Source organism: Elaeis guineensis, chromosome 1, assembly GCF_000442705.2.
Source record: "Elaeis guineensis isolate ETL-2024a chromosome 1, EG11, whole genome shotgun sequence".
NCBI lineage: Eukaryota > Viridiplantae > Streptophyta > Magnoliopsida > Arecales > Arecaceae > Elaeis > Elaeis guineensis.
Window position 1 is genome coordinate 2,177,549 of NC_025993.2, and position 20,475 is coordinate 2,198,023.

General features: G+C 35.3%; 1 long non-coding RNA gene and 1 pseudogene across 1 annotated transcript; both read left to right on the plus strand.

Annotated features, from left to right (window-relative positions):
* The first annotated feature begins 3,240 nt into the window (after nucleotides 1-3,240).
* LOC140854688 (membrane protein PM19L-like) lies at nucleotides 3,241-5,183 on the plus strand (annotated as a pseudogene).
* A 2,416-nt stretch (nucleotides 5,184-7,599) lies between these two features.
* On the plus strand, nucleotides 7,600-18,857 carry LOC140856373 (uncharacterized). The gene is made up of 3 exons (XR_012139535.1): nucleotides 7,600-7,648; nucleotides 7,757-8,148; nucleotides 18,815-18,857. It is a non-coding gene; the product is annotated as an uncharacterized lncRNA (long non-coding RNA).
* Nucleotides 18,858-20,475: the final 1,618 nt, after the last annotated feature.

Genomic DNA, 20,475 nt, shown 5'->3' on the forward strand with positions numbered 1-20,475 from the left:
ACAACACAGCATCCACCACCACAACATGGAGAGCAACCAGTACAATGGAACAATATTTCAGAATTTAAAAAGCTTGCTCTCCAGCTTTCAAGGGGACTACTGAACCTTTGGAGGCTGATAACTGGATAATGGAGATGGAGAAGGCCTTCACTGTCCAAGAGTGTCTTGATGAAGAAAAGATTCGATATGCAGCTTATTTACTACAAGGAGAAGCATACAACTGGTGTCAGCGACTACAGCGCAAGCATGAACAAGACGGCGAAATACTTACCTGGGAAAGATTTCGGATTGCATTCTATGATCAGTATTTTCTCGGAGTATAAGGATCCAGAAAGAGCAAGAGTTTATTTATTTGAAGCAAAAGGGTATGAGTGTGACTGAATATGAAGCAAAATTTACAGAGTTAGCAAAATTTGCTCTGAGATTAGTGGATGGTGAGCAAGAACGTGTTCACAAGTTTGAGATGGGACTGAGAACTGAAATTTGAAAACAAGTGGTTCCATATGAATTGACAACTTATGCAGATATGGTAAATAAAGCACTGATAATTGAAAGGAAAGTCAATGAAGAACGCATGGAAAGAGAAAAAAAGCAAAGAAAGAGAGCAAAATAAATGATACACAAGGGCAGAATAATAAAAACATCAAAAGATCAACTAAGGGAGCAGTAACAATAAGACTCAACAGATTGATGGTGAGCCGTGCTCCAGATGTGGCAAAAATCATGCAGACAAGGATTGCTATTGGAATACCGGTGCTTGTTTCAAATGTGGTCAGATGGATCATAAAATTGCTAGCTGCCCGCTAAATACTGAAAATCAAGTTGGCCAAAGAACTCATGAAGGACAACATAAGGGTGGTGGACAGATTTCTAAAACCCAGGGAAGAGTTTATGCGCTTACTCAACCGAATCCACAGGCTTTCAAAACAATGGTGACAGGTATGAAAAATTTGAGGACGAAATTTTTTTTTAGGGGTGAAGAATGTTATAGCCCAAAACCCAATTCAGCCCACCAAAGCTCAAAAAAAAAAAAAAAAACAGGGGAATCAAAATCAGGAAGAAGACTCCCGATAGGAGTCTTCTTCTTCGGCGAGATCCGGACAAGATCGAGAATCCTAGGACCTCTCGGAGTCCTAAGGTCCCCTATAAGAAGACCCCCTCCCCTTGAGACCGAACATCGGCCTCCTCCCTCTCTCTTTCTCTCCATTTTTCTCGATCGAAGCCGCGGACACCGTTCGGTTTCTCACCGTGATTGCTCGCCGGTGAGGTCACCGGAGGCCGGGGTGAGTCTTCCTTTCCTTCCTCTCTTCCTTCCCTATCTTTCCGTACCTTTGCTTGAGGCGGCGCGACGAGTGTAGCCGATTTTCGGTCGGGAAAGAGACCCTTTTTTTAGCCTCTTTTTCCTTGATTTTCCGGCGCCGGCGATCGTAATCGACCGCCGGCCATACTCCTCCGTGACGGGGGAGTGGCCCCCGTCTGCCGCCGGCCTCCGCCGCGGCGGCCATGGCCTGAACGGCCCGGCAAAAGGAGGGGAGCGGTCCCCTGTTCCGGGCGGGAAGAGCCGAGAAGAAGAAGAAGAAGAAGAAAAAGAAAAGAAAAGAAAAAGAAAAGAAAAGAAGAAAAAGAAGAAAAGAAAAGAAAAGAAAAAGAAAAAAAGAAGAAAAAAAAGAGAAAAAGAAAAGAAAATAATAATAATAATAATAATAATTATTATTATTATTATAATAACAATATATAATATATATTTATATATATATATAAATAAATGAATAAATACATAAATAAGAAAATAATAATAATAATAAATAATGAGAGAGAGAGAGTTCTCTCTCTTCTCTCTCTTCTTTTCAGTCTGAACCCTGACTTTCTCTCTCTGGAATTGAACTTCTCTCTCTACTTTCTCTCTCTAAATTTTTCTCTCTAGATTGTTTTTCTCTCTTGATGAATTTCTCTCTCTAAAGTTATTCCTCTAGGATTAGCGAAGTGTAAGGCTTCATTGATGATTTTGATCGAGTTTAGGGAAGAGTCTGATTTTAAGTGAGGTTTTGATTTTGGAATTTGTTAGATTTAATTTTGAATTAAAATTAATATAAAAAAATAATTTTGGATAATAGGCACGGAAGAATCTCCTAGAAGTTAGTCGATCTATTCATTCAGTGCTCCGTGAAAGGTAAGTAATGAATCATCTTCTCAAGATATTCCATATTTATTCTGAAAATAAATAATTATTCTCTGAAATTATGTATGATTTATGAAATTATGTTTTGAAAGAAAAGTGCTTTTGAAATATTATGGTATGTCGATTTATGCACATGTTCAGTGAAATATTTATGATATATTATGATACAAAGTGTTTTGATACAGATCGAATTTTGCTCTCAGCCTAACTATGTTTCAGTGGGCCCCGCAATGGGATTATACGTTGGTACTCAGTGGACCCTGCCAGTGGGGGTTGTGCGCTGGTGTTTGTGGACCCTACCAGTGGGGTTGTGCGCTGGTATTTGTGGACCCTGCCAGTGGGGGTTGTGCTGGTATTCTGTGGACCCGCCAATGGGGGTTAAACGTTGGTCATAGTCAAGGCTGTTGAGTTACGAGTGTTTTTGCATCGAATCGGATTTATGATTATGTTATATGTGAATATTTGAAAATATTTGATTGGTATTAAAATAGCATGAAATATACTTTTATGTTATTTGCAGCATTGTTCTTGAAAATTATATAATATCTGAAATATCTGGTAGAGATGCTTGTTACTTACTGGGATGTCTAGCTCATTACCTTTCTTTCTATTTTTCAGATTCAGATAATTAATTTCGAGCGTGGGAAGAAATATTGGGACAGAGCTTTTAGAGGCGAGATTTAGCATTGTCAACTTCATTGAACTTAGATCTATTTTTTTATTTTTTTAGCAAAAATTTTATTGGATTAAGACATTTGATTTAATTACTTGAATTACAGTTGAATAATAATTATTTGAATTTATTCCGCTGCGATGCATTGATATCGTGATGAGATGCCTTGCATGCTTATGAGAGAGTTCTTCATAAGTATGCGGCGGTTGCCACGACCCTCGATTCACAATCTCGATCGGAGCGTGACAAAACCCCTTCGCCTTCGTAGCCCGACAAACACTCGATCCTTCCATCACCCCACAAGAAAAGAACAGAGTCTAACCGGCAAACTCGCAATATATATCATCAGGTATTCTATCAAAGCTTCCATCATCCTCATCTTCTTAAGTTCAGGTATCTCACATTGTTGCATCTAATCAATGGCCGGGGATGGTGTAAAGCCTATTGCTTCTCTTCTTCTAGTCCTCAACTTCTGCATGTATGCCATAGTGGCAACCATTTCAGGTTGGGCCCTCGACGTTGCCATCCATCGGGGTTTCACCATAGGTAAGGATCATCACTGTATGGTTGTATGGTATGATGATTTCTTTCTTCTTTTCTTTCAGAAATTTATCATTAGTTTGGTGGTTTTGGAACTGGCAGGACCGGGATTTGAAGTTCCAGCTCACTTCTCGCCGATATTCTTTCCAATTGGGAATGGCGCGACCGGTTTTATGGTGATATTTGCACTGGTAGCTGGAGTTGTTGGTGCAGCTACAGCCATCGCCGGAGTCGACCACATCCGCTCCTGGAACTATGATAGCTTGCCATCGCAGTATCTTCTGGTATTGCAGCATGGGCTCTTACTTTACTTGCAATGGGGTAAGCCAAAGTTTCTTCATGTGTTCTAATGAACATTTTGGCACAAGAAAATATCACAGAAGACCATGAAGAGAACTAAAATGTTCCATTGATACTTGCAGTTTGGCATGCAAAGAGATTGAATTGGAGGGGAGAAATGCTCGGCTGGTAAGGGAACACCAGCTATTTGTCTCCATAAATTCCTGCTACTTGTGGATGTTTAGATGGATTTTGTTATGTGAATGATGTTCCTTATGGAAGGAGAAGTTGGTCTGCAAGTTTAGGCCTCTGTTGGTGGAAAGTGCGTTCATTATTGAAAAAAAGCAACCATTCTTTTAAAATAGGTCTCAGTATTAACCTAATTTGGAATCTGGATCTAAATTTTAGACTTGGTGCTAACATGCTCCAATTAATAGTTTTTGAGCAATATCTAGGATTTAAATACTGGACCTCCTTCAAAAGCAAGTCCTTAAAGAAATGTGCTGACCAACAGAGCTAATAGTTGTTGGGGTGCTCAATTTAATGTCAAGCTGGACTGGCACTAAACTCGACCCATTTGCAGGCCTATGCATTAGCATAGGTGCAAATGGTTAATAATTTAGAAGAGAATTGCATAGAACATTAGAAGGGATTAGTTGTCTTTAAGATAGATATAAGATACTGATGATTGCTTCTTCTTTATTTTCTTTGGTCAGCCATATGCTTTGGTGATTTCCTTTATTTTCCAGGTTAATAAGAAGTTTGTAATTTGTTTATGCATATTTCTTTCTGAAAAAAAAAAGAAAGGAAGATTAATTTATGTGTATAAAGGAATCCAACTTGATTGAACCCTTCAAAGAAAAACTGGAAACCGCCTAGTTTTATGTACATGAGAGGCATCCTCAACTGACAACTATTATGGTTTCTCCAATTACTTCATAAAACATTTCAATTAGCTTCTTTACTGGCTTCCACTGCAATTACAAATATGAATGCTTTGATAATTATGGGATTCTAGAGTTGAAAAGAAAAAACAAAAGAAAATATTAGGGGTTTGTCTCTTCTCCTCTGTAGAGGAAAAGGAGGGGAAAAGAGAGCCTCATTGATCTCATGTTAAAAATCTAATCAAAAGTGACATGTTCTCTAATTTGTAAAAAAAATGAGAATGAAAGATGTCTCTGATATGACTATTTTCTTTTATAGAAGATAAAAGAATAAAGTTACAATGGTTACAAGCTCTCCTCTCTCTAACAATTCTAGCTTGCTTAATTATACATTGGATTTTGCAGAGAACCATAGAGGCTTTCTTAATCATTCTTTCAGCAACACAGCTCATATACATTCTTGTCATACATGGAGCAAGAACAAGGGCTTGAAAGCTGAAACTGTTTGGACTGAAGGTTTCTTCATCATCATTTTTTCTCATCGAATTCTCCAGACCTCCTTTATGCATTCCAAGTGAGGTCAGAGATTATTGGCTTGTGCTGTGTGATTAAGCATGAATACTCAAGGCTTGGGCTTGATGTGTCCTAGTAAATGTGCAAAAGATATATCATTATTTAAATGTTCGACAGATACGATATTACCTTGAACTTATTATTTTTTGTGTGGTGATTCTTTTTTTCCAGCTTGAATTTGGGTTCTTTTGCATGCTTGGCTATGAGGCCATTAAGGGGAGAACTTTATAAAGCACCCCAAATGCATGTTGGTGTCAGATAAGCTCTAGTTCTACCACAATTTGATTACTCCATATATGATCAAATTGTAGCCTTATTTTAAGCGTGGATAAGCTTGATTTCTTGCAAGTAAGTTTTTGTTTTTTTTTAAAGAATAATTCTTGCAAGTGGCGTTGAAGGTGAAGATAATCCTTTATCAGAGTATGAATCGTCTGAAGAGTTAGAAAAGATGTATCCTACTTTGTGTGACCATACCAATCACCTCATCTTCTTTCTGAGGGCATTTTTCATCATGAGCTCATCTGGATGATTGGTCCAAAGCAAGAAGACAAGATAATTAGTACGATGTATGACCATGTTGGTGCATCTAATGTCTCAAGAAGCTGATCATCCTTTTGACTTTTCAGTGCCTATGTTGGTATCCTTATACTCTGTCAAGCTGACGCCCTAGTAGTCCGGAAATCGTGGCACAAATTAAGTGAACAGATTTGAGTCATTGTGAGAATCTTATACAAAGTTTAAAAGACTTCTTTGGAATATCTAGTGAATAGTTTCTAGGGAACCAAAATAATTTAGCCTACCAAATTATGGCATTTGTTTGGGAAGAAACTTGAACATTGAGACATTCTTTCTAAAAGAAATCCACTATCTTCTGCATTTTTGATAAAATAATAGGCAATATATCCGAATTTTATAATCCAAGTACCTTCCTTTTAAAATAAATAACGGATAGAAATAGAGGTGAAAGTAATATGGATATTATCCATCTAGATCTTCGTATCCAAATCAATTTGGATATGTAAAGAAATTTGAGGATCTGACCAACGTCCGGATCCGAATCCATATCCATCAAAGAAAAATAGATATGGATATAGATAGATAATTATCTGATCCGTATCTGAATATTCGAATTTACGTGTAATCCTATATAATTTTATATAATATTTAATAATTTTTAAGAAAAATATATAACCATATAAATATGTTATTAACTTGAATCATCATCTATTCAATAATATTTTTTATTCTGTAGTCATCAAATTTAATTATTTAAGTTATATCCATAATTATATCTATACTTCTAGTATTCGAAATATATCCGTATTAATTTAAAATGAATATGAATATAAATTTTTCATTCGAATAATATTCATATCTATATTTGCATTTCTAAGATAAAAATATAGATATAGATATACTGATATTTAATCTGTATCTGATCCAGTTTCAGATAGAAAAAGTTATTATTACAGGTATCATATCCATAGATTCTTTGTTTCCCGCATTTATCCATTTTTGGCCCATTTTTCTCGGTTATTTTTTTTTTATAGTAGCTTGATTAACAACGGTGTACTTGGATGTAGGCCGTCTATGGCCTAGAAATGGATCCCTGGAACAGGGTAGCAAGTTTCCAGTAAACCTTATTCATGGAACCAATTGTTCTAGCAAAAAAGGATCTCGAAATAATGCCTAACATTTTTATAGTATACCACAAATATATTTGATATTAAATACTAAATTAATGCTAAAATTATATGAGAAAATTGGTTGAAAGGGATAAAATCTCATATATACAAATCACATAATTTCTAGGACAGTAAGAAATATAAGTCTCGTAAATTTAGAAATAGCTAAAAGATATGCACAATAATAATGGAAGTCAACGATAAAACATTTCATGGTAGTCGAGAGCACAAGTATGGAAATGGATCAAAATAACCTACGATCGTAAAGAGGATAAATATGGAAATAGATCCTAATAATTATCCATAATTATAAAGTGCATAAATATGAAAATAAATCCAAATGATTATGATAAGATGATAGTGTGCATGTACTTGACTAAATTTTCTAATAAAAATATAGACAAAGAACTCGTAATTATAAAGAGTACAAGTATGGAAATAGATCTCAATGATAATGGAGAAATGAGAGCATAATTGGTTGCCTAGTACTCCTCCAGCTGGGATATATAAAGTGGAAAAACCCCCAGCTTGTACATTACCATATGAAATTTCGCTTTACTAGGTACCTTGGTGAAGATATCTATAAGTTGATGTTGAGATGAAATAAAGTGATGGTACCATTTTGTAATTTCTTTCAATATGATCGTCCAACTTGATATGTCCAGTCCACTCATGAAACACCGGGCTGGCCATCATGTATAAGGCTGTTTGATTGTCACAGGGGAGTTGCATCTACTATGGTATGTAATACCAAGCTTCAATGGCAAGTATCGTAACCATACAAGTTTGCTGTGGACTGCTTGATGTTCTGGTGCACTCTGAAAGATAATCTCAGGTGAGCTTTTAGTTCTTCTTATTGGAAAATCTTTGATCGCATCATAGCTTTTAGTTCGAGCTCTCTAGCTCACTCCATTGTTATGGCACACTGGATCATCGGGGATAGTGCATTCCACAACTAAGTTTGCCAATATTTGAGCTTTGATGGAGGGCTGAGGTTGGAATTTTACTTCGAACTCTGCGAGCTCAATCGTCCATTTCGCCAATCACCCAGAAGTATCGGCCGATGCAAGACAGCCTTAAGTGGTTGATCAGTCAGCACCATAATAGGATGTGCTTGGAAGTAAGGCCGGAGCCTTCGGGCTGCAATGATGAGGGCAAAAATCAGTTTTTCCAACCTAGTATATCTGGTCTCCATATCTAATGCACAAGGGCTTGCTCCTTTTCTCATGCACATAGCAGGTAAGAGTGGTGATCTAGCAGAGAGTGCAACGAGCAGAGTTTACATTGCAGCATACAGGAAACAAGCTGACCATTTACTTGGTACTAGTAGAGGAGGTAATTGTTCTGATTAATGAAGTAGTCATCACTTGTAGCATTCAAAGAAAAATCATGAAGCGACATTAAGAGGGGATGCATAGAATATACTATGGTATTTGACAGGACAAAAAAAGATTGCTGTATTAAGGTTATTTAGATCATCTTGCCACGAGAATATGCAAAGGGTACGCAGTTGTGCATTGTTGACGATAGTTTGGTATCATGAGTGCTAGGTGTCTTAATTTGTATATTTATATGTTAAAGCAGATATATAATTTTAAATTGTAATTTGATATTAGGCAAATATTTGAACATTGACACATATTTATTCAGCAGAAGTGTGAAGAGACAAGCTTTTGCTGTCAGCTTTGGGATCTTGGAGAAATAAAAGGATTAAACAAAAATTTGGGGCTGGTTAGAGAGAGTTTATTGGTCATGTAACCAACACAATCATTAGTGTGATAGAGTAAATGGTTTGGTTAACTGTCTCTTTTCTTTTCTCTTTAATTAATCATGTCCGATGGTTATATACATGAAAAGGCCAGCACGTAAATGTGGCCATTGTCAGGTCCTCTTTTTGTAAGATCTAGTCGGTGGCGAACTAGTTTTTTAGTGAGCCAGTATTGCATACGATCTAATAGTAGTTTGTTAAAAAATTTTATCTACTTTATATTTAGTTTCTTAGGATATCTGAAATGCATGGTTCTTTTAAAATAAATTATTTTTAATCCATATTTCTGCTTGTTAAGTTAGTATCAACAAAATAATTTAGGTCACTAATGATTTCAAAGTTGACCCTGATCTGATCCTGAGATTTTAGCGCATTGATTACCCAAGCATGGTCACTTGTGAGGACTATTTATCAAAGCTGATGGCCATCAGAATGATATTGGTTGTGTTCTTTTTGGTAGATATAGGAATCATGCTATACTCAGGGCCAATGACTTTCGAAACAAAGATTAGTTTTTCCTCTTAATTTAATGGTTGCTCTTATTACAGAGCTTTTAGAAGGATATTACATTGCAACTTCTGAGTTGTGGGTTCTGGTGCATAAAATAGATGCAACTTCACAAACTAATGCTATTTTCAAGAGTGACTGGTTGCACATCTTTGAGGATGTCCTAACAGCTAAGCAATATAGTCCTCCATGTATGTATCATGAAGGTCAAGAATTGGTCACTTTTTGAAAGAAAATTCTTTATACTTTTTCTAGGACTTGATTACTTGAAGAATTAAACTCATGTAAAGTGAAGCAAAGCGACCAGAAAGTAAAGTATTGCTCCTCTTCTATTGTGATTTAATATACCAATTAATGTTTATCAATCCTTTTCACAGTTATAAAATAATGAACTTCAGTTTGCATAGCCACTTATAACCATTTAACAAATAAGTTAAACAAATAAAATATGAGTAATTACTATCTGTTATGTCCCACATATGGTAATAGATGACTTTGTTCTTGATTCTTAAATAATTGCATTTTTTTACTGTAGCTACAAATGCTAGCTTTTACAGACAGTCCTTGTGGGCCTTAGCAGAAGTAGGGAGTCTGTTCCATATCCAGTTTCACTACTTATGTCACCGGATGTATTTGCAGTCAAATCTGCTGTTTTATTTCTCTCTCCATTTGAAAGAGATTCTGGGATTGGTATTTTGGATGTATTCTTTCACATTGTCAGAGTATATTCTTGATTTCACAAGTTCATTTTGCTCCCTTTGGGCAGGAAATCTGCTTGTCAATCTTTCTTTTGTTTTTCTACCTGCTTGTTCAAACCTTCAGTATTCCTCCACTCTCACTCACCCTCCATTACCTGCATTACCATCCATAGTATGTCAGTAGTGCTCCCTTTTTTTAAAAAAAAAGAATTTAACATGCTGTGGGCATCAAGCCTTGTCCTGACTATCCTGGTTCTGCTACATGGATCCTCATCTGTGAAGTATTCCTATTTAGGTTTTCGATCAATTTCATTCTGATATGTTTCTTAAGATCGGCTGTCAACCTAGCATCAACCTCCCATCTTTTCATCGAAGGCCTGGACCGGCATCGATGATGCTGATTGTTGTTGAATGATTCTTAGATTTTTTTCCCTCTCCACTTGTATTGATTTTTGTATCTTTGCCTTTTAACATGCAAACCTGAGTGCTCAAGAGCTGTCTACTCTTTATAGTTTTCTTATGATGAATTCCATCTAAATTATGATCAAGGTTTAACATTTCAACAGGATAGGGGGCATCCTTGTCGTCTCGTCCCATTCTTGTGAGAAAACGGGATCGAGATGGGGTCAAGATTCTGGAAGCCATCTATGTAGGGGAGAAGAAGAAAGTGGAAAAAGAAAGGAAGATGAAGAAGAGGAAAAGTTGAAAGGAAAGAAGAAGAAGAAGAAGAAAAAATAAAGAAAGAAAGGGAGGAAGAAGAAAAAGAAAGGAAGGAAGAAAGGAAAGAGAAAGAAGAAGAAAAGGAAAAAAAGAAAGGAAGGGACAAGGAAAATAAAGAAAAATGAAAGAAAAGAAAGGAAAGTAGAAGAAAAAGAAAGAAAAGAAGGAAAGAAAAGAAATAAAGGAAAGAAGAAGGGGAGAGAGACAGATGATATCTAATGAGATAGCTGTCGGGACGGGGTGGGATAGTGGGGCATCCCATTCTATAGAGATAGTGAGACATCTCTGTTCCACGGAATTTAAAACCTTGATTATGATATAGCATTCTATTAGTATCTACGAATAATAGTATAGTAAAAATATAACATGATCTATTAAAACTCTATAACCATAGGTTCAGTTTTTTTATCCATTGGAATCTAATTAGACTCTAAATTCTCCCTAGTCTAATATGTCTGGTGCTATATATGAGTTCTATAATCCACTAGGCCCAGCAGCTTCATTCTACTAATCTTCTTTGCCCTAGTCCACCTTTTTCTTGATAGAAGTTTGTTTGCTTGATAATGCATGGGGTGTCTTTGTTAGTGATCTTATTCATTATTATGTTAATATCCTTTTAGATGGGGTTGGATAGAAGAAAGCATTTTTCTAATAGTTTTGCAGAACACCTAATCTATTCAATCTTCTTGCTGAGGGTGGACGATTTGCCTTTCAACCTTTCAGCTTATGTTTGATTTGATCAAGGAAAGAAAAAAAACTTGTTTTTATTTCATAGGTACAAAGGGGCATCATGGGTAGAGAGCCTTATGTAATATCGAGAGAACCTTGTCGACTCTCCTTATCTTAGGAAATAGATCACTTAGAATAGGACCGTAGGTCTATCCACTCATTAACTGCTGAAGGTTTTTATTTTCTCTAGATGTTATCTGGGTGAGTTAGGACTTGCAGTTGCTTTACTCATGTCTGAGTTTTTGAAATCAAAGACCTTATAGTGGAATGCTAATTTTCTGCTGGTGTTATTGATAAACAATGCTATCTTTGGAGAAAGCATGATTCCATATGACTAATATACTAGAATGGCAGAATTACTACCATAAATTAGTCTATCATGTTTTCCTTGCGTTGGAATAGGTTTGTTGAGGGATTGACATCTGGCTTGCTTTTGGTTATTTTAAGGATTAAATGCCAGTCAATATCGTAATTCACTGTATGGTATATACTGCATGCCACAATTTTCAACGTGAGAACTGTCCCATAAAAGTGTCTATAGGATAGTTCGTTATTGCATTACAGTAGCATATAGGCCGATATATTTTGGCATTTGGTCATAGTAAATTAAATTTGCATGAACTTAGCTTAATTCCATTATTTCTTGTGGGCATATTTTTTATTTTTCCCCAATTTGTTGTTTGATTTGTGGAATCCAATATAACACTGCCTTCATTGGCATGTGGGCCAGAATTATATAGATAATGTTGCATGTGTGCTCGTCAACTCAAAGACACATTCGATGTGCTTTCAGATGTTGTAATTGTTCATGCACCAAACATTATGCTTCAGTGTTTAAAATATGTGTACCTCTCACTGGAAGACAGTAAAATAGTCTTGATGCAAAAATTAGGTTTTCTAATGCAGCACACCAGCTGTGTATATTTTGGTACTATAATGAACTACTGTAGGCAGTCAGCTTTCCATTTTGTTTTTTATTTAAATTCATATCAGAGAAGATATTAAGTTGCAGTACTATCTCCAAGAGAGCACCAGCTTCCACATTCCAATAATGTGAGTGCACATCATTGAATTCCAGTCACATGTGGCTGGACTCCAAGGCTCTGACAGTAGTAGGTGATGTATCTGTGCTGGTGTTTGCAGATTGTATATATGGTATGGCATTATAAGCATATGGTGTTTACTTCTGAAAAACATAGGTATGATATATGATACTATAATTCCTTGGTTGACTTCCTACAAATTAGAGCTGTATTGTGGCTCTTCTGGTATAGTCCTTAAGGTTCATTTTAATTTTTGCCATTGAGTTTTGTGATGTAAGTAATAACTCTTTGCATCAAAGGCCAATTCTTATATTGTCTTGTAGTCTAAAGCTCTAGCAGCTAATTTTTGAGATCTTTGAATCTACAATGTTGAATAGTATCATATTTTTCTTTCGTCAAGGTCAATGAGCAGTTTTCCCCTCTTTTTTAATAAAATAACACTTTTCTTGATTATCTAAAATCAGTTTTGTTATCAGAATCTCAATTTATGCCCCATTACAGTGAGTGGTCATGTTTAGAAGATAGATGCGATGTTGTAGATGACATGAGGACCATCTTTAAGGTGCTTTTGTTATTATCAGGTAGCAAGAATTAAGAAAGTCAACTTTTGAAGTTTTGAAGCTTTTATTTTGTCATATCTAATCATTCATTGACATTGCTATCTTGCCACTTGGTGAGGTCATGCTTGTGTATCCTTTTCAAATCGGAAGGCTACTTTGAAAAGAGATGAAGATTGTGAAGATGAACCCTTGTTTTGATATCAAGTGGACTTTGAGGAAGAATTTCATGAACCTAGCCCATGCCCTAATACAAAGGTGAATGTATCATGGATGATGTTTGAAAAATACTGTTTGTGGTTGCCAGGCAGCCATGGTGCTGCGTAGGTAGGGAGTCAAGAGGTCAAAGTGGTCCACGAATAACATATTCGAAATACTTAACAATATGTGGAAAAATTTAAAAATAGTTTTGTCTAAGAAAATGAAACATTTTCTGACAAGCAACATATGTTAAGTCAATGGCAAGTACGAATTTTTGGCAACATTTGGTGCTGATTCATAAATTGATCTCATCCTCCATGTTTGACAATGGTTTAGAGCACAAGGCTGGGGCAAGGCTGCTGTCTTTTTGAAATCAGTCAAGAATAATATTGTAAAAGATGAGTACCGAAGGAAAATGAAGCTATTCACAAAGGTGAAGCTTTTGTCAGAATCCTCTTGGCAATGTTGAACCACGAAAGCTAGCACATTGGTCAAATGCTTCAGAAACATCGAAAGCATGATGGCAGTGTAAAAAACTAAATATTCTTTAGGGGCTATGGAAGCCACAAGATCAAGATGATATATGCTTATCTCAAAAATCTGCTAACAAGATAAGTATTGAAGTTCAGTCTAAGAGATCTTAACATTGAATGCAAACTTTGTACAACTAATGAGTACTCATCATCCATTATCAGTTTACTGGAAGACAAAAAATGAGCTGATTGCATTTACATCAAGAGCTGATTGCATTCACATCAACTTATTGGGGTCCAAGTTCCTATAGAAATGGAAGTGATTATTAGTGCCAGAATGGGTGTTTGGGCTTGTCTTGGTTTGCATTTATGTGCCTTTGTATTTTAAGAGTTTCAGTATCTTTTGGTTTTAGCTTGCCGTTGACAACAAATTTCATATGGCAAAATTTAAACTTTAGGAAGCTGCATGCTGAGATTGTTATTCCATATTTTGGTATTTCAATGTTACTTTTTTTCTTCACGTGTAATTTAGACTAAGGTTTTAAATCCTGTGGGACGGGGCTGTTCCAGTTTTTTCATGGAACGGGACGTGCCACCGTCCTGTCCTGTCTCGATACTTGGGACAGAGGATGTCTCAAGTCATCCCAATTCTTAATTGGGAAGCTGGGATACTAGCGGGGCGGTCTGTCCGACACATGGGATGATACTCTATCCCGGTGTCCCACGGGACATCCCGCTCGGATTAAATCCTTGATTTAGACGGTACTCCATTTTAACATTGTTGTTTTCCTCTAAATTAATGAGATTAGGAGTTTTTTTTGTCAATTCATATGTTAAGTTGGTTTTAAATGGCTGTGATGTTTCTGTTTGTAGTTTAGATTGCTATAAGGGAAGTCACTGTATACTTTGGCATGCCTCGAGGCTCAAACTTATTTGAAATCCAGAAGTGTGGCTCCATAATTGATCAAAAATAACATTATTGTGGAACCACCCTTGAAAGAAAATCTTCATATGTTAGAATCAAGCACAACTAACGGTGTATTGCAAGCCACTAAGATTACATGAAATCTTGTTATAAAATCTGTATGCCATACTTTACCTTCAAAAATTAAATTGTTTCTTCTTTGACATTCTTTTGCATCATCTACTTTCTGTTACTTAATGGCTAATATCTTAAATACCAGGCATGCTCTTGATTCTGCATTCACTGGTTGCAGAATCTCTGTTAGATCACATTTTTCTTCTCATAACCTCTGCCATCACCAAAACCATAGGGCTGTTTTGTCGGTCTTTTTATTTTTATTTTTATAATCAATGATTGTCATCATTGTCACATAACATGTTAAGAAGAAAACCAGTAATTATGCCTAACTTAATTTCATCCTTCCCTTATGTTCTGCACATAGCAGGACATCACCAATTGATCCTGCATTATCTTGACCTTTTTAGCTAATCAGTGCATGGGATATGGCTTGCTAATGTAGGAGATCTAATTTTAAATAGCTAATACCTACTTTACAGCTTATATTGGTTTTGGTTAAATAATATCATAAATATAATCCCGTTCATGGTCTCATATTGACTACATTTAACCTGAAAAGAATTTAAAATAAGTTACATTTCCTTTCTGTTAAAAACTTATTATACTCATAAATTGTATCTTAACTGTATGATTTTTCCTTAACTTTTGTTTCCTAGCAGAGCTTGTAGATGCCTTTTATCTTAATGTTGTCTTTGGTAACATGATATATTTGTATTATCACCTTTTATGTCCTAGTAATTCAAGCAACTTTCTAGAGATGATTAATTTAGAATTATAGATAGGTTAGTGGAGAATGTATCATGGACTTTCTAGAGACATTATTCAATAGAGCATGTGGGATGAGCATGACAATATAAGGAAAGGTAGCTGAATAGGACAAAAAAACAAACAAAGGCTTATTTATGACAGTTGTAAGCGTGGCAATTTATAACCCGACCCATCAACCTAACCCATGAATGATCCATTTTAAAGAGATTTGGGTTTAACATAAATGGATTGGGTCATAAATGGGTCAACCTATCTAGACCTATTTATTAGATGGGTTGAGTTCAAGTTTAGACCTTTAAACTGTTTAACCCATTTTGACTCTTTAATGATTAGGTTGGGTCCTAACTCGAACCATTTAACCTGTTTAACTCGTTTAACCCACATTGACCCGTTTAACCTGACGTGACTTGTTTAATAAATGAGTTATGTAGATCGGGTCAGGTTGCCTATTTAATAAATCGGTTGGGTTTAGATTTGAATTTTTGACCGGTTTAATAAATAGGTCAGATTTGGGTTAACAAATTTTTGACCCGATTCGCATTTGACCGGATCTGTATCCGAGCTAACCCAATCCAATACCCCTATAGAGTGGTGAACTTTTATGTTCCTAAGGGTACCCTTTCCGATTATTGACTTGAATGGAGGTGCAAAAGTAGTTTTTTTTTTTTTTTACCTTTCATTTCATAAATTGAAAAAAGTAGCATCAGGTGTTTTGGCTTGATGATTTGGATTTTGAACTAATTTGAGCATCAATATGAATGATGTTCTAAAATTTGTTAAGTAACGTCGGACATTAGAAAGCAAATATGCATTTATCATTTGTTTATCTGTTAGTCTGTCAGCAAAATTTTCTTTTACTGTTGGGTCTTGTTGGTATACCATGAAGATTTGTCAGAACCTTGTTTAACTCATTGATGCAACTATTACTTTTTAAATTTGTGATGCCTTCTTGTCAATTGCTTGCTCAAAATTTGGGAACGTGTATGTATATTGACATTGAGGTTGGGAAGTTTTAACTCATGCAGCTTTAAACTTCTTGACTGCAAAAGGCTATACATACACATGTGCATGGAGTGTAGACATGTGTCCACGCACATGTGCATGCTTACATATACATAGACATAAACCACATATATGATGTGTACATCAGTATATTCTTTTATTTAATTCATTAAATAGGGAAAAGGTATCAATATCATCAGCATGACATTAGAGTCTAGTGGTGGGCTTGAGAGTTTAGAGATACAGATAGTAAAACGACTTCTGAAGATATAATTTCAGGAGGCCGTAAAGAAGGTAATGTGAATGGAGTCTTATTCTTGTAAACAGAAGGGAAGTTCTTTTCATTTTTGACCACTTTTACAAAACTTTGGTGCTTTGCATCCTTGATTCTGCAGACTTGCAATCCTAATGTTTGAGCTAAAGAGCTCATGCATTTCCACATAATACATCCTGACAGCAAAATGATCCTTATTATTGCAACAGCAGGTCAATTCTTTTTCACTTTTGACCACCTTTATAAAAGTTTGGTGCTTTACATCCTTGATGCTGCAGACTTGCAATCTTTGAGCTAGAGGGTTCATTCAGTTCTACATAATACATCACTGACAGTAAAGTGATCCTTATTCTTGTACCAGCAGGGCAATTCTTTTTCATTTTTGACCGCATCATTGCTGCACCAAACTAGCAGTCCTAATTCTGATCTTTAGAGCTTATGGACATAATACATCCTTGATGGTCAGTTGAATCAAACTACTTGCTGTTCATTTGTCTATGGAATTTTTAATCTTAAATGTAGTGCAAACTTCAACTGAACACATGAGATGGATGATTTCTACAAAACCACTATATGCAAATCAGCTTAAACGCTTCCTCAAGTTGCCTGGTTGATGGTAGGATGAAATACGACTGTCATTTTTTTTCATCTTTTTTATGTAAGAATTCCTTAATGATTATGGGCTGTCTGGTGCAATCTGATTCTATGTCATGTTTTCACTTGTTTTCCAAGGCTGTAGAATCTGATTTCAGATATAAAGAGGAGATAAAGGTCACTATAGGCAGTACCATGAAAGGTTAAACCTATGGCTTACAAAGATAATCCCCATTTGAAAGGAGAATGAAATGACTAAGGAACAAAAATCGATTACGCTTAATGCAACTCAATGTTTATGTGGTTACGGTGTTCAAATGTGTATTACGATACTAATTGCCAAGGATTTGCTCTCATTTCTCAATTTTTTGTAGTAATTCAGTATAGCATTCTTTAGGACCGTCATTTAAAATTTAGTAAAAAGACAAAAATTGTTTTAAGCATCATTAACACGAACCATACTTTAGTGTGTGTTTGTCACTAAAACCCCATTCTTTTAATGATTATCATCTCTGAAGTAGCTAAGCTGACAAAAGCAAGACGCTTTGGGACCTAGAGTTAGCTTTGAAACATGTGCTTGTATGCATAAATATGATATAGATTTAGAAGGGCTGGAAGTTCCTTTTTCTTGTTCATTGATAATTGTAATAATCCACACAAAGAGAACTTGGAATGTTATGTTCAACTTGGATCACGCAACTGGCTAACGTGCATTGAAGGGCTGTGCATCATCGGCAGTGAGCATAGATTTAGTTTAATCTTTTAGCTTCCTCAATCTTATCTTTTAGTTCTGTTTAATTTTTAGTTCTAGTTTTTTTAATGAGTATGGCTGAGACTAGAATATCCTGCAGTTGTTTGGAACGTTATATGGGCATAACTTAATAAGCCACATCAAGTGTTAGTTTATGGAAGTGAAAAACAGGTGAGGTTTTAGGTTTTTGCTCGAAGGTGTCATGTTCTGGGTTTTCTCAGTTTTGGGGGTGATTGGAAATAAAGTGTTTCTTTTCCAATGGCCATCCAATCCGTTACTTCTATCTCTTCTCTTCTCTTCTCTTCTCAGTCCTTCCTCTTCTTCTTTCCATGTCCTCCTTACTTTCCCTTCATCCAGTTTCCTTGCTGATAATTTGATTTCTGGCGTCTTTTTTTTTTTTTTTTTTGCAAATATGAATACTATTACTTCTATATCTTTGCATACATGTTGATGGAGTTCTAAGAACATGTTATGATGCGTTTGGTGGATGCAGGACTTAGGGATTTTTATTAGATTTAATTTTTGTTGTCAATTTATTATATTTTACTTTTACTTTTTAGTTGTTTTCAGTTTTTTGATAGGTTATTCGAGGATGGGTATTAAAAGGTTTCAGATTTTATTTAGCTTGATGGGTCTAGCTACTGTAATGATATTATTCACATGATGTTGCTTATGCTATAGTAACTTTGAGCAGTAATCATGCTACAGTAATTGCGAATGTTGCCGTTTACTGTTCCAACTTTTTTGGTGTTTTGATTTTATTACTTGGTCCACATTTTCCTGCCGTAACATCTCTTGTTTGCATTTATTCTATTGCTGGTCAGTCAGTGATTGTTATGCAATGCTGATTGTGTTGCGATGTCTTTTTGTGCAGAAGCAGAACGTGAAGATATATAGTATGATAGTTGATAAATCATTATGGTCCTGTACATGGATGATAAATCATTATGGCTGGTATATTTGGTGATGGAAAAATGATTATAAAGTGGATGAAGCATTGTTTTAGAAGATATATATTTTATTTGTGGATTTTTTTTATTTAAATAGATTTTTTTTTTTTTTTTTTTTTTGATGCATTCAACTATGTGCGGTTCAATCATTAACCAAACTGGTTACATTCTGGCTATGGATGAGGGTAAGCTTATTCGTGAAATAAAAGGTTGTTGATGGGTGTGAGGATATTGACATGGGGAATCTGCAGAAATTATGGACCCCACAATTTTCATCATTTTAAGGATATTAAAAGTTATCGTTTTGTGGGTGCCAACTGGCTCAGTTGTCAGAGTCATTGATCACCGAAAACGGTGATATAACAGTGATATGGCTCTGGTTTTGTCGGGTTTTCTATCGATTTAGTATTAATTTTAAAAAAATTATCAAAATAATTTTTTTAAAAATTATTTATCAAAATATTATTTAAAATAAAATCATCAAAATAAAATTATCATACGATAATTTTTTTTTTTGACATATATTTATTGCGAGTTAGAAATGTCTCTGAGACTTTACATTTTTGATTCTTGGGTTGTGGATTCTTAGGACCACTGGTGGTTTGAATTATTTGAAATTTGAATATGATGTGGTTCTCACATGAATCTCATGATAATTGAAAGTGGGGTTTAGTTGCTTCTTAGAGTTTGTTTAAGGGAGGAGGCATTAAAAACTGTGTGAAACATATGATTTTAGTGCTGGGTTCTAAATTTGGATTAGAAATATATATATTTAATTATCAATCTTAAATTTTGTTATTTATACCAGTGAACTTTTTAATTTCCATCGATTGTTTCACCAGCATTGCACCTTTTTAAGCATGCTCATGACCATTCTTTATGTATGAAATCAAGAGTGATGGTATTTTGGTTACATGAATCAATCAATTTCTAATAAGTTTGTATCCTCAATAAAGATTTTTTTTTAAGTTAGCAATAATATTAAAGAAGTATTTATCAGTAATACAGAAGATGAAACAACTGAATAATATTACATTTTAATATTCCCTATCCTACAACATTGAATAATTAATGATGAATTCAATCAAATTTTTAATATTCTGTAACTTGTAACTAATCTTCCCAAAATCTAGAAACAGCACATTTTTCCTGACTGAACATGTCTCTTAAATATCCACTTCCCTGCACCCAAATCCACTCACATGCCTGCCCCTAATTCTAGCAACAAGGTTTGGAGAAAAACCTCCATTATTTAGGGATGGGAGAAATGACCATTGTTTGGAAAGGTGATGCAATTGGTTGATTCATCATGAATAACTAAATCGATAGTAAGCAATTGATGATATTGCTTGGTGGCATGTAATTAATGGTGTGAGGCCTGTTCTTGCAGCTGGTGGTAGTGATTGGGTTATTAAATCAGTCCAAGAGCACCAATTTAAGAAATTTGACATGATTCAGATATTGGGATGTAAGCACATGTGCTAACACCAAAACATGGGAAGATGTGCAATAACTATACCAATGCATGTTATATCATGGTACAACACCAACCCAAAAAACTGGGAAAATTGCTTCATTGCTCAAA